This window comes from Excalfactoria chinensis, chromosome 4 (assembly GCF_039878825.1).
Source record: "Excalfactoria chinensis isolate bCotChi1 chromosome 4, bCotChi1.hap2, whole genome shotgun sequence".
Taxonomy (NCBI): Eukaryota; Metazoa; Chordata; class Aves; order Galliformes; family Phasianidae; genus Excalfactoria; species Excalfactoria chinensis.
This window is the reverse complement of record NC_092828.1, coordinates 78283535-78296452: the sequence shown is the minus strand read 5'-3', so window position 1 is coordinate 78296452 and position 12918 is coordinate 78283535.

Here is a 12918-nt window from a genome sequence, read left to right as displayed (position 1 = left end):
TTGAATTGCTATGATAATGTTCTCAAGATTTTCCCCCTTTACATAGTGGATGGTTCTAAAATGAAAGACTAATTAATTTTCAGTCTTATAAATGAACTTATCTCAATTACTTTATGTGTCAGTGAACTTATAAGGTCACTGGCATGTATGAAGTGACCTTCATATGTCCTAATTGCATACTGTGCTAGTGATGTGTCTTCTCTCCCATTATTGGTGATTCCATTTTAGAAGAAGTATGAGTCCATGGAGTTCAAACAGGAATCACCCTTGCACATTACTCTTTTCACTTTCTCTTACTTGGAAAGTACTACCTAAGCTCTTGAATAATGCAGATGTCTTCCTACTAGCTCTTTTCATTCATTTTCTGTCTTGCTTTCCTTCTTTTTTTCCTTAACCAGTTCTTCCCATCATACTCCTCTTCTTACATCTGACACTGCTGAAAAACCTCATTTTGCACTAGAGTAATCTGTCCTTTCTATTATTACTGATATTTGTATGTGGCCTCCTTTTATCCTGAGCCCAATCTCATTCTATCCTCTCTAAAATTATTCTGCCAAAACCATCATTTTCTCTCTCAAATGTTCTCACAGTGCATCTTCTAATAAAGATGCTAACTTTCTGTATCTTGAGCATCATATTCTGAGTCTTGCATTTCTACTCAGTGCTTTCTGTAACTTAATGCTCTCTGCTTTATATTATTGTCTCTTTTTTTTTCTTTTTTCTTTCTTCACCTATTGCATTTCAGGTAACCCTCTTTTTCTGTTATTCCCTTCATTATTTCCTTCACTGTATTCTTCAGTTAAACCCCTTCTACTATAACAGTTTTTCATTTCTCATCCTTTATTCCTTCCACACTCTTACTATTCCAGGCTTTCCGATAATATACTCCCCCATTTCTTTCTTTGTATAATATAATGTAAATTTTAATTCATATTAGAATTTTCAATTCCCATGTATGTATACCCATTGTGGACAAATGTTTATTAATCAGGAATAGGCCAATTCCAGTAGATGTCAGAAAAATAATGATCTTACTAATTGCCATAGACATTCTGATTGCTTTGTTTTGTTTCATTTTACTCCCTGATGCTAAGAGAGAGTGTTACTGGATTCAGGGTAGAAACAGAAGTTTCTTCCAAGTTTAACAATGAATGTTTTGTGCATAGAAACACACTGGAAGCTGCCAGTGTTAATAGGAATTTTCGTTGAATTCAAGTGTACTGATCTCAGCCAGCCTGAAATCAACAAATTTAAGAATATTCATATTCTTTAAGGTTCAGTGCTACAAGGCACAGCTCTGGACTGTAGCATTATTTGCTTGATTTGAACAGTCCTTTATCCTCAGTTTCAAAATTCAGACATAGGAAATCTCTAACTGTACCACTGTCTTCCTGATATCTTAGTAGTCTTCCTCTAGCAGTGATGATAAATCAAGTTTTTGTGATTTTTTGCTGGCAAAACTGTTTCATTTGCATATCCTGCATTCTGAAAGATCACAATACTCATTATTCATTACTTAAAACTGGTTTACTATGTGTTTAGCCTGCAACATCACTTCAGTTGTATATTTAAAAAAGAAAGTCATTGAGTTATCATTAACAAGATTCGTTTGAGTTTTTTACTGGTTTCATTTGTGATAATTTCCATTCCAAAGGACAGTTTTCATGTGCATGGTGGAACACAGCTTTCAAATCTATCAGCTGGCAGAACATTAATTTTAAAACATTAAAGCAAGCCATCTGTGACTGCAACTTTTACATTCACTTAATGGTGCTTTTAGCTGTATCACTGTATTATTGGTTTCCTTTTTTTAAGTACGTGGAATGTATTATTACTTTAATGCACTTCATGGAACATTGCAAAACACTTACTTAAATTATTTTACTAATGATAAGCAAGGCTTGCTGCATTATTAAACACCAGACAGTAGACAAATTAGTACGGACATGAATTTAAAGCACGGTCTTTGGGTACATGAATGTTTATGTATCAAGGCAATAACAGAAAGGTAAAGAGGTAAAATAATATTACCAGAAGAGTGCATTACAAATAGAGCTTCAGGTTTTATTGTAGTTCAAATTCATATTTAATTTCAGCTTTATTCTCATTTCTGGTAGACAATTACATCCCAAAACAAGTTTAAATATGTAAACTACATACATGTTAGAGTACTACATACATCTATAAAGCAAAGTATTTGTCAGATGGTTCTACAAATTCTATAGCTGTTTTTGTCCTACTGCTCAGAAAAACTTGAAAGCTATAAAGCTTTATTCTCTTAGCTGGAAGTTTATGATGTCTTTCACCTGATCTTTAGTGTGTCTATCTCCTAGCATTAGCAAATTCAACTTTGTGTTTTCCTCAACTATTTTCTAAACTCTTCCTGTTCTCATTCTGGTTTGTTCCATTAGCCTATATTTTTCTTAATATCTGGCTGTTGAGACTGGTACCTTGGGTCTGTCACTGGCACTGCTTTTACCAGAGTAATTGCCTCATGTCCCATATACAACATGTTTCTGGGATAAGATATCCCAGGAAAAGATCCCTCTTTACTCTGTTGTCACACCATTGACTTTCTGATGTGTTTGTTTTGTGAGTAATTGATAAGTAAAACCTCCCAGTACTCTTCTGCTGCACAGATAATTACTCCCCATTTTATCTTTTCATTACCACTTAGAAATCATTAAACAGTACTTGGCAATACTAGAATGAAGAATATAATACAGCAGAATGTTTTCAGTAGTAACAAAAATAAATAAATAAATGTCAAAAAATGGTTTAAATAAATAAAACACTGTTTTTTGCCTTCAAACGGGCAGAGAGCTTCTAACAACTAGGCACATTTACTATTTATTAAATTAATATTATTTAGATAAATATTTGTTTTCATAGTATTTTAAAGACAAATATTTAATAGTAAATTTATTTTATATGCAGTGGAATTCTTAATGCATAAACATGTTATTTTAAATATATATTTTTTAAAGTATAATTTTAAAAATAGTACCTTAGAAATTATAATATTTTCTATCAGTTTCTTTGTATTTCTTCATTATGGAATTTGTGTTATTTTTGAAAGATAATATCCATTGTGGAATATATTCTAAAACTCTAATATATTCTAAAATGAGGATATGGATCATAATCATTACGACATCTTTGAAGATGTTTAACTGTTCTGGTAAAGCGTAAAATCTGCTATAAAGGTGGTTGGTCTGGCACCTATCAACATGTGCTTGTCAGTAGCATTGGAATTTGAACAGGGAACAAAAACTGCAAACTCCAGGAGGATTTTGCAACTTGGAAATTCCTCACTGCTTATTTATTTATTTATTTATTTATTTCACGAGTAATTTAAAAATGATTTTGATTGAGCCTGTCTGTTTTAAATCAAGTACTCGAGAGAAAATGGAAGCACTGCTGATATTGACACTTCAAAGTATGAATTACATTGAATTACAACAGTGCCTTCACTGAATAGTCATGTCATGACGTGAAATATTTTGAACAGTGGTTGAATACTGCTTCAGGTTCTCTTGCTTCTTTCCTTTGCGGAGAAGAGAAATTGCCTAAAAGAAAGCAGTAAGAGAAATATCAGAGAAAACAAGATGGTAGAAAGAGGTTGACAACGCACATACATTTTATGTTATAAAATGTTAGAAATAATTCAATAACAATGCAAATTTAGTAAATCAGTAAATTATATTACTGATGTTAGATCCTTGAAAATGGATGATAGTGCCTCTGTTCATTATATTACCCTGTAAGTCTTCTATAATATCCCCTATGAACAAAATGTATCACTGATGGTAACCCAGTTTGAAAGCACAAGATAAATATGTACCACATGCTTGAATAGAAGAGCAGCTGATGTCAACCTGGTAATGTTTCTACTCAGAGGCCAAGAAAACCTACATAGAAACCACTTTAAAAAGTTAACATGGGACACTGGCTAGGATTTTATAATTCACAAAAATTCTTTAATATTCTGTGAGAGCTTTAGAGTCGGTCTTTCATAGAATCATAGAATTTCTCAGGTTGGTAAAGACCTTCAAGATCATCAGGTCCAACCTCAATGTAACCATGCTACCCTAACAGCCTTCCACTAAATCATGTCCCCGAACACCACATCCATAAGGTTTTTAAACATGTTCAGGGATGGCGACTCAACCACCTCCCTGGGGAGCCTATTCCAGTGCTTAACAACCCTTTCTGTCATGAAGGCCATGCACAGACACTGCTCATAAAAATTAGCCATAACATTTGAAAGTTAAGCTCTCTGGAATAGCAGGAAATGTGCTTTTATAAGGTAATTCCAAATGAAGCAGCAGTTAACTGTTCCCTCTAGTAAAGGGGACTGCACCTAACATAACTGAGGCTGTGATTTGTAGGAAGTTAAGTGATGGTGTATTTCAAGTAGAAAACAGCACAATCTGTTAGCTCAGAGGGAAGGACCTGTGACTGCTATGAGCTGACAACTAACCCTGGCTGCAGCTCTCAAAGAGGCAGACAAAGGAGTGGCAGAGGCGTTTTTCCAAGATGCTGATGGTATTATATATGAAGTAGATACAAACTCAGGACAGCTCTGGAACAAGAATGAAGACATCTGCGGAGTAACACCTGATGTCTTGCGTGAGCAGATGAGGCCAAAGTCAAGAGACACTTGGAAAGAACACTATCTGCTGGCCGGATAAAAGGAAGATAAAAACAAGGCTCGTGACCTAAAGGACAAATAAAATGTCACTGTCAGAACATAGGTAGTGCTGCTATGAAGGGAGAAAATATTTTTCCGATCATACAAACAAAAAAACGGGTTTGATAAATACTGTATTTCAATCTCCATTGCACCAAGCAAGCCACATTTAAATCAAGGATCTGTGAAACCCTTCCTCCATTCTATTATGCCATGCAAAAAGAAAACAAACAAACACACAAACACAATTGCATGGTGACAAAATAGTTTACATGAAATCTGTAGATTACATGAAGAGGTACCCAGGATACAGAGAAAACAAGAAAAGAATATGGGATATTATCTGTCAGTACATAATAAATGGGTTGCAGTGTCTGAGTAGTTCTCTTGCTTACAAACTAGGTTGCCCTTAACTTTTTCTATAGCAATGCTATAGTGAGGGATGAGGAGGCACTGAGAAAATAAAATTTAAAAGTAGCTTCTATATAACTATGGGCTTTAGCAGAATCCTACTTTCTGCTGTGGGATCTGTCCTTTAACTCTTTGGGTAAAACTAGCAAAAAACCTTGCAGTGTTTGACTAGTACACTTTTCTCATGAAGAGAACTAGGTTGTACTCAGTGCTGTGGAGGTGAAGTAGCCTTCTTCATTGTTTTAATGTTGTATTGTTTTACTGTTGCAGTTTGTCTGCATGAAATACACTAGTATCTGTTCTTTGCATTAACAACATGTATGTATGTTCAGTGAAAGTACAGCTGGAACTTTGCAGAGCTAGTTGTATAAACCAATAGCTAAATTCTGAGGAAAAATTCTCAGGTGTTACAGTCCTCAATTTATTTTGTTCAGTTATTTAGCTACAGCTAGATGTATGTAATTCTTTTTAGAAGAATTTCCTAATACAATTTTTGAAAGTCAGTCCCAAGTGGATGAACTCTGAATACTAGAGAGCAGGTTAAAAACGTCAATAAAATATTATATTCTTAATTAGTTTCAGGATACTGAAAGATGATGTGTTATATCTCAAGCAAGAGAGCAGATCTGTACTCAGAAAATTATAATGAATTTAATCTTCACAATATCTCTTACAAGCAAGAATATCACATCAGAGATTACTGAAAATATATATATATATATATCTTTGGGTTATATGGAGTCTTAAATTTGATAATAGAGGCTGTCTAAAACTGAGTAGCAAAAGAGAACCCTGGGACTGTATTTCTCTTTATAGTGATATGGGAAGGGAGGCATGGTCTAATATTTCTAATACACGCAAACACTCCATTTTAATAATCATTTTACAAATTAATCAAGTCAGTAAACATGAACAACAGTGATTTCATTTCACATAAAATGGCTCATAAATGTGTTCGTGATCTTTGAACTTTTTTTTTCTTTTAAATCAAATGGCTGAACCCAGACAAGAACTTTAAAGTTGTCTTTAATTTTGAAATGTCATCAATACATTTTCATTACATGGAAATTATAGAGTACATGCCTAATCTACCAAATCACTTCATCTGCAATCAGAGTTTGGAAGCATGAGTGACAGAGGACAGACTTAGGAAAGAGGGAAAAACAAAGCCTACTGTCTGAAGTTTGTATTAAGTCTGAATTGCAGTTTATTCTCTGATGACGCACAGTTAAGAAGGCATGGTTTGTAAGGTTGTGCTTTTTTGTTCATTTCTTTTTAAGATCTTTTTTAATAATATACACCAAATTGAACCAGCTATGTCAAATGCAGTCCTGCCAACATCTGCAGTAATCACTGTCCAGTGTTTGTCTAAAGACATTTGCTCTTAACATGAATCTATTCCCTTTTTCCTGTAATTTAAAACTATAGATACATGTAGCATCTACATAGATGACAAATTTACCATCAATGATACAGTGAATTTGCAGTTGAAAGTCACCGTACATAAAATCTTAGTGGCTGAATAATAGAAATTTTCTGTCCATATCACTGTGAGATGTGCAGATGGTTGAAAAATGATATGTGATCTCATGCAGTGCATGCTGAGATAACAAGAAAATTCCTTTCAAGAATAATAGTACATTTTAGTTCCACCATATGTGTGATTGTGTTTTCTTCATACCCACGGAGGTTCCCTGAGGTTAGAAAGCAAGATATGATAGCCTATTAACATGTCTTCTTTTAAATAAATTATATTATATTAAGATTCTGATAAGAATCTTAAATGTACAATCATTGTATTGACAGTACTTCATATTATATGTTAGCTTAAATCTTCTAGACCTTGATCCCTATCTTTTAAATTTTCATTTATGTTTATACAAACAATTTTGTTTGCATCTTAGACAATAATGAATATGGGTGGCCCTTGAAGTTGTAGAAGGCTGTTTTGTTTGCATATAAATGTATATCTATTGTTTACAATGATAAAAAGGTTTGTTGGCACTATTTATATGACCTTTGAAAAGTATCCAAATGTTTTCAACCTTGGCTTTAGGAAAACATAAGAGATACTTCTCCCTTTGCTCCCCAAGTCTCTAATATAACCTAGAAAAAAACATATTACTTCATAATGCAAATGTTGGGTTCTGGGGAGTAAAAGACAAATGCTTAATTAGCTTATTTTCAAATTTCAGCTTATGTAAAAAGAGATAATGTAATCTTATGATAAATTATATAGTGGTCACAAATCATTATCTGGTCTTTCCAAATGATCCTATTAGAGGAGTTAGGTGATGAGATTTCATTTGCCTGTTGATGGCAGGAGATTAACTTACGCAAAAATGTTCATGATATTAGAGATATCACTGAAGATATGTTTCAAAATTTTCCGCTAGAAAAGCTGATGCTGTGATATAGTGCACTTGGCTGTGACGGAGGCCTCTGGCATCAATCAGCCCAGGTGCATGTCTCTTAAGAAGGCTGTCTTAAGAACATTTCCTCTTATTCATCATTCATTGATGAAGCAGCTAACTGAATCCTGTTGAAACCCCTAATATCAGTGAATATTTCTTTCTGCCTGTAGTAAGGTCAAGGAAATCCAAGCTCTTGCCCATCAAAGATGACCGTGATTGGAATCTACAAATTATTAAAATGCCTGCTAAAAGACCAGTAATATTCTGGACGGGGGAAAAAAATAATAAATAATAAATAATTTAAAAAAAAATCTGATGGCATAGAAAGTAAAAAAGAACACTTTAGAAATATGTATATTTAATAGATAGAACAGTAGATAGAACAGTGGAACTTTATACGGTATTCTTATGGAAGAGTCTTTAAGAGTGCATAGTTCAGATGCAAAAAAAGAAAGCTAGTTTGAGGTGCATTACCTGTCATCTGCACATTACATTTTGGAAAAACAGAAGAATGTATTTTCACTGAACATTCTTGCCAGAACAGAAAGATCAGAGGACTTAGTATTTTTCAGGTGACTAAAGCTACGCCTTTGGCACTGTTGACTGGATTTTTCATTTTCTGTGACCTGTATATGTACAAGTTATAGCATTTTTTTCTTTCAACTATGTGATCTGCATCTAAAAATACAGTCTGCACTGTTTGATAATGGTGAGAACTGGGACAGAGGAATCCTCAATGCTAAGAAAGGCCAAGTGTTCTGGGCACATTGGAGGCACTTCACAGGTTGAGTTGTTTCAGCCATGATGGGATGGGATGGTTGCTATTATCTGTGTGCCAGGATAAAGTTCTGAGGTAGTGAGACATATGTCCTCTTGCTATAATTGTTAGTTGACAGAATATTGCTCTTTGTCAGGAAAAGCAGTATCCTAGGCTGAAAATGAACTTGACCAAGGCCAAGAATCAATCACTTTTGAAGATAGAATATGCTTAGGCAAGTTTTTCTTAATGGTACCTACATATATATATATATGTATATATATATATGTATGTGTGTATGTATGTATTATTTATTTTTAAAGAGAAATTGCTGGATGAACAGAATTGTGCAAAGCTATTTCTTTTTCCTTGAGTGTGTATTTTTTTAACTACTTCGTGCAGTTTCTTTTTTAAGAAAAACAAGCACTCACACTACAATAGCAGGCAAGTATGTACACCTTAGAAGTTTTTCAGATGGCAATGAGATACCAGCAGTGTACAAAGATGTCTTTGTATGCTGCTTTTAAGCAAAAGCATTTGTTTGTGTTGAGCACAGATGTCACTAAATGAAGTCAATACTTCTAGCATCTTCTTTTCACATTTTTGTGTGTGTGTGCACATGTGCGTGTGTTTGACTTATCATTGGTAACTGTCAGCCATAACAATATTAAAAAAAAAAAAAAAGACAACTTGATATAGTTCAATGTGAAAACGTTTCATTTAAATTTTTAGTTTTTTTTTAAGATCTGCATTCAGTTATCAGTTTTTTGTTTGTTTGTTTGTTTTTTAATTTTGAGAATGTTATACTAGTATTTCAGTGTCCTTTGATATTGGTTATCTTTGTTTCTAAGAAGTCAAGTGTAGTGGCAAAAAAAAGAGTAGCTTTTTCTCATGTTGTGGCTCCAGTGGGTTTTGGATCAACCTGTAATATATTCTGAGTATCATGAATGAAGAAATCCTATAAGCAGGATGAAAGCAGATAGCTCTACTTCCCAAAATATCATTTCCTCATAACTATAAATGAAACAGCTGGAAAAGAACAATAAATTCTTTCCTTTGAATTTGTTCTTTTATTATTATTTTTTTCTCTGACTGCATTCTGGGAAGTGTAACATTCAAAAATCCCAGAACATGAAATGAAACTCAAAATATACAATACATCAAATAATACTTCAAAAATGAGAATATATGCAAGGTGTACCTGTAATTTACATCTCCATAACACCTGTCTATAGATTCTCAAATTCCCTACTGCCTTCAAAATTGTTTAGATTGTCCATACCGGTAAGCGGGAAATTATCATTATCATGATATACTTCTGAGTAAAACAAGATATGAAGATGTAAAATTTTTATGTGTGTATCATTTTTATTTACTGATTCCAGGGTTTATGCTCTAATTTACAAGCCTATTTTTGTCAGTGGTGTCTTTCATGACTAACTATATTTTTAAATGAACATTTGAAGTTATATGAATTTTATTTTGATCTTTGATTTTGATTCCATTAAGTTTGAGTTGATACTGGTTCAAATTTTATTTAGAGTTCTCTATCATTTCAGAAAATAACAGTCTTGCAAGTAAGAAAGATAGTGGATTACAAATTAAACTGAAGTTGCCTTACATGTTACTCAACTTAAACAGTAACTTGCTTTAACTTTTGGTTAGTCCTGAAGTGCTTAGGTTGTTGGACTTTAGGAGGCCATGGACTTTATAAGTCCTGTCCAGCTGGATTTGGTTTTATTTTGCAAAGGGGATGCAAAAAGTTTTATATAAATGAAAGTGTGTGTGCATGTATAAATCCCATCTACTGAAGATATTTCTGTCTGACATGTAACATACCATGTGCCACTATCTATCTTCTCTGGTCATTTCTAGGTTTTGCCTACTTGATACTCTAAGCTCGAAAAATCTTTTTTTTTTTTTTTTTTTTTTTTTTTTTTTTTTTTTTTTTTGTATAAAAATAAAGTAGTTTCTACTCTAACCCAAGGGAAAATTAAGTACTCTACAAATGCATATCAGTAGTTTGCACAGTCCTGATTAAGGAAGCATATGATGAGAATCTACATCAAATAAAAGTTAATTGGTCAGTATGTTAGAAAAGGTCTGTTGTGTTTGCATAATCCACACTGAGATGAGTGATGGTAGGAAATCACGGTGAATCAGAAAAGCTATAGTGCTAGTGATGAGACTTTTAAAATGCAAAGTGAGAACTGACGCAGTGGTTTGTTCTTTCTTCATCAATTACTTAACATTACCTATCATGGTTTCATCAGTGAAGTATAGTCCCTTATATGAATATCTCATCTATGTAATAAAAGTAGACACATTCCTGTTTTTAAAAGTGTTTTCACCTCAGCATGTGAAAATAATAGTTTCCTTAACTGTCAGAAATCATCCTTTCACAGTGGAGATATTCACATGGAAATTTCCTTCTTTTAGCACTAGAAGGCCAAAACTTCAGGAAGAGTAAAAGGAAAATTCTGACTTTTTTCCACCAACTTACTCTAACTTGTTTGGAATCACAAGTTCCTACTGTGAGTAAAAGAAAAACTTTGTCCCCAGAGTTCCCAGAAAAACACAGAAATTCTCTGCACGGGAGACTGAAATGACATGCTGTAGCAAAAGGTCAATGAACACAACGCATTCTGACTTCTGGACTTGAAATTTTAAGGGTCCCTGTAAAGAAACAGAGAACAAAACATAATCTTGTATTCCACCGTTGGTGTAAACAAGTCAAAGGGGAATTCTTAGCAATATTTGGGTTTTGCAAAGTTGAGCTAAAAAGGATTTGACATTGTCAGGCACTTTGCTGCTGGTTCTTGTTGGCATATGAGAAAATGTATTTTCAGAGGTGGGCAGGAGTTTATGTAATGAAGGAACATTTCCTCTAACAAAGTTTGGATTATTTAACATGTTAATTAAACATCAAAGTTTCCTATGAAGTGAGTGAAGCAATTTCTAGGAAGTAAACAAGGTTAATCTGCTAGAACAATTAGTTTCTGAGGATTAACGGTATATAACAGTTGATAGGAGCCGTTGTTGGTTTCTGGTGCTTTACAGTCCACCTAAGAGAAAAATCTTAACAGTCTCAAAGTAAGCTAAATGAAAAATCTTTTATCTCAAAAACTTAGCAGATGCAACTGGAGATGAAGGAAAAGAAAGTGCCTTTATCTTCTAAGCTGCTCAGGTTGGGTCTGTTCACAGATCTGAAAAATGTTATTGAGAATAGTAAAGTAATTCTATGCACTTGAAAGAAGTAAAAAGTAAGAACTTTGTAAGCAAAATAACCATTTGCCTTCCAGATGTTATTTTGATTTGGAGGTTTCTCAGTGTTTGCATTCTGGTAGTTCTCTGCTTGGTAGGTGAAATTCCCCTCTGTCCTCCTGAAATTCTTCATGTTATGGCTAGTGAAAGGGATTACCAGACTTTTTATAGTTTACTTTCATGGAAGTGTAACACAACAAACTTATACTATTTTAAGACTTTATTGTTTTCTTGTTGTTTTTTTTTAATCATAGTTTAACTTATATATTTTTATTTTATTTTATTTTTTTTATTTTATTTTCTGTTTGAGTAACTGAAATGGTCACACAGTTTGAAACATTCCTAATAATTGAATTTTCCCACAATATTCTAATTGTAGGTAATCTTGTCATTTGTCAGTGTATTTGTTGTTTTGCAAATGGTTCAAGTCAAACGTGTAAGTGCAGATGTAAGGTAGAGAAGAGAGGGATGAGGAATTTCACTCCTGGTCTGGAGAACTTTGTGTCTGGGTATGCTTTATTCTCATTGTCACTGAAATAATCACCAATCTTTGTCATAATCTGATTTCTCAATTTCACTCCAAGTGCAGTATCAGAATATCTCATATCCTAATTTATTTCATTCTGGAGTGCAAATACATTTCAAATAAGAAATTTGACCTTGAGCTGAGCTGAAGAACCATATCTTTTGTGTTTGAAAATACAATATTTTAAAAACCTCATTTCTTAAATATAATTGAAGACATTTTAAAAGGCTTGAATAACAGGATAGAAAATGTTAGTCCTCAATGATTATTTGTTAGAATCTTGTAGAAGTGGCACAGTGAGATTTCATATTCAGTGTGTCTTATTGATTCTCAGTGCCATTTCAGTTTGCAAAATATTTCTCTTTCACTGCAGGCACCACATTTAAGCTGTTTGCTTCCATTTTATACCTAATAGACCAATTTATGACCTCATACATACTTTTGCCATTGAATTATCTTGAGTCTGTGCCCTCGAGAACAATAGTGAGAATTCGTTTACAGTAAGTGAGCAATGTTTATGATGCCACTAGTGAATTACTTGAAAACTGAAATATAGGACACATATATGTCTCTGTTTGAAATTGTTGTTCTCAACTGTAGACAGTGGGCTTGATTGCATTTTCTGTGTTGAAATAGCAATTTCAGTGTCCTATTTCTTGTACCAAAGTAACACTTATTAATTATTGATTAAACTGAGGCGTCATAGAAGAAACTAGCTTTGCATAACCTTATATCTGGTTGGAGCTCATAGTTCTGTGGTAGGAAGAAACTTAATTTCCCCATTGAGAGCCCTCAATATCAGTTTTCTTTAATTGAACCAGTTGGAAAGCTTTCAATGACTCGTATCTTTAAA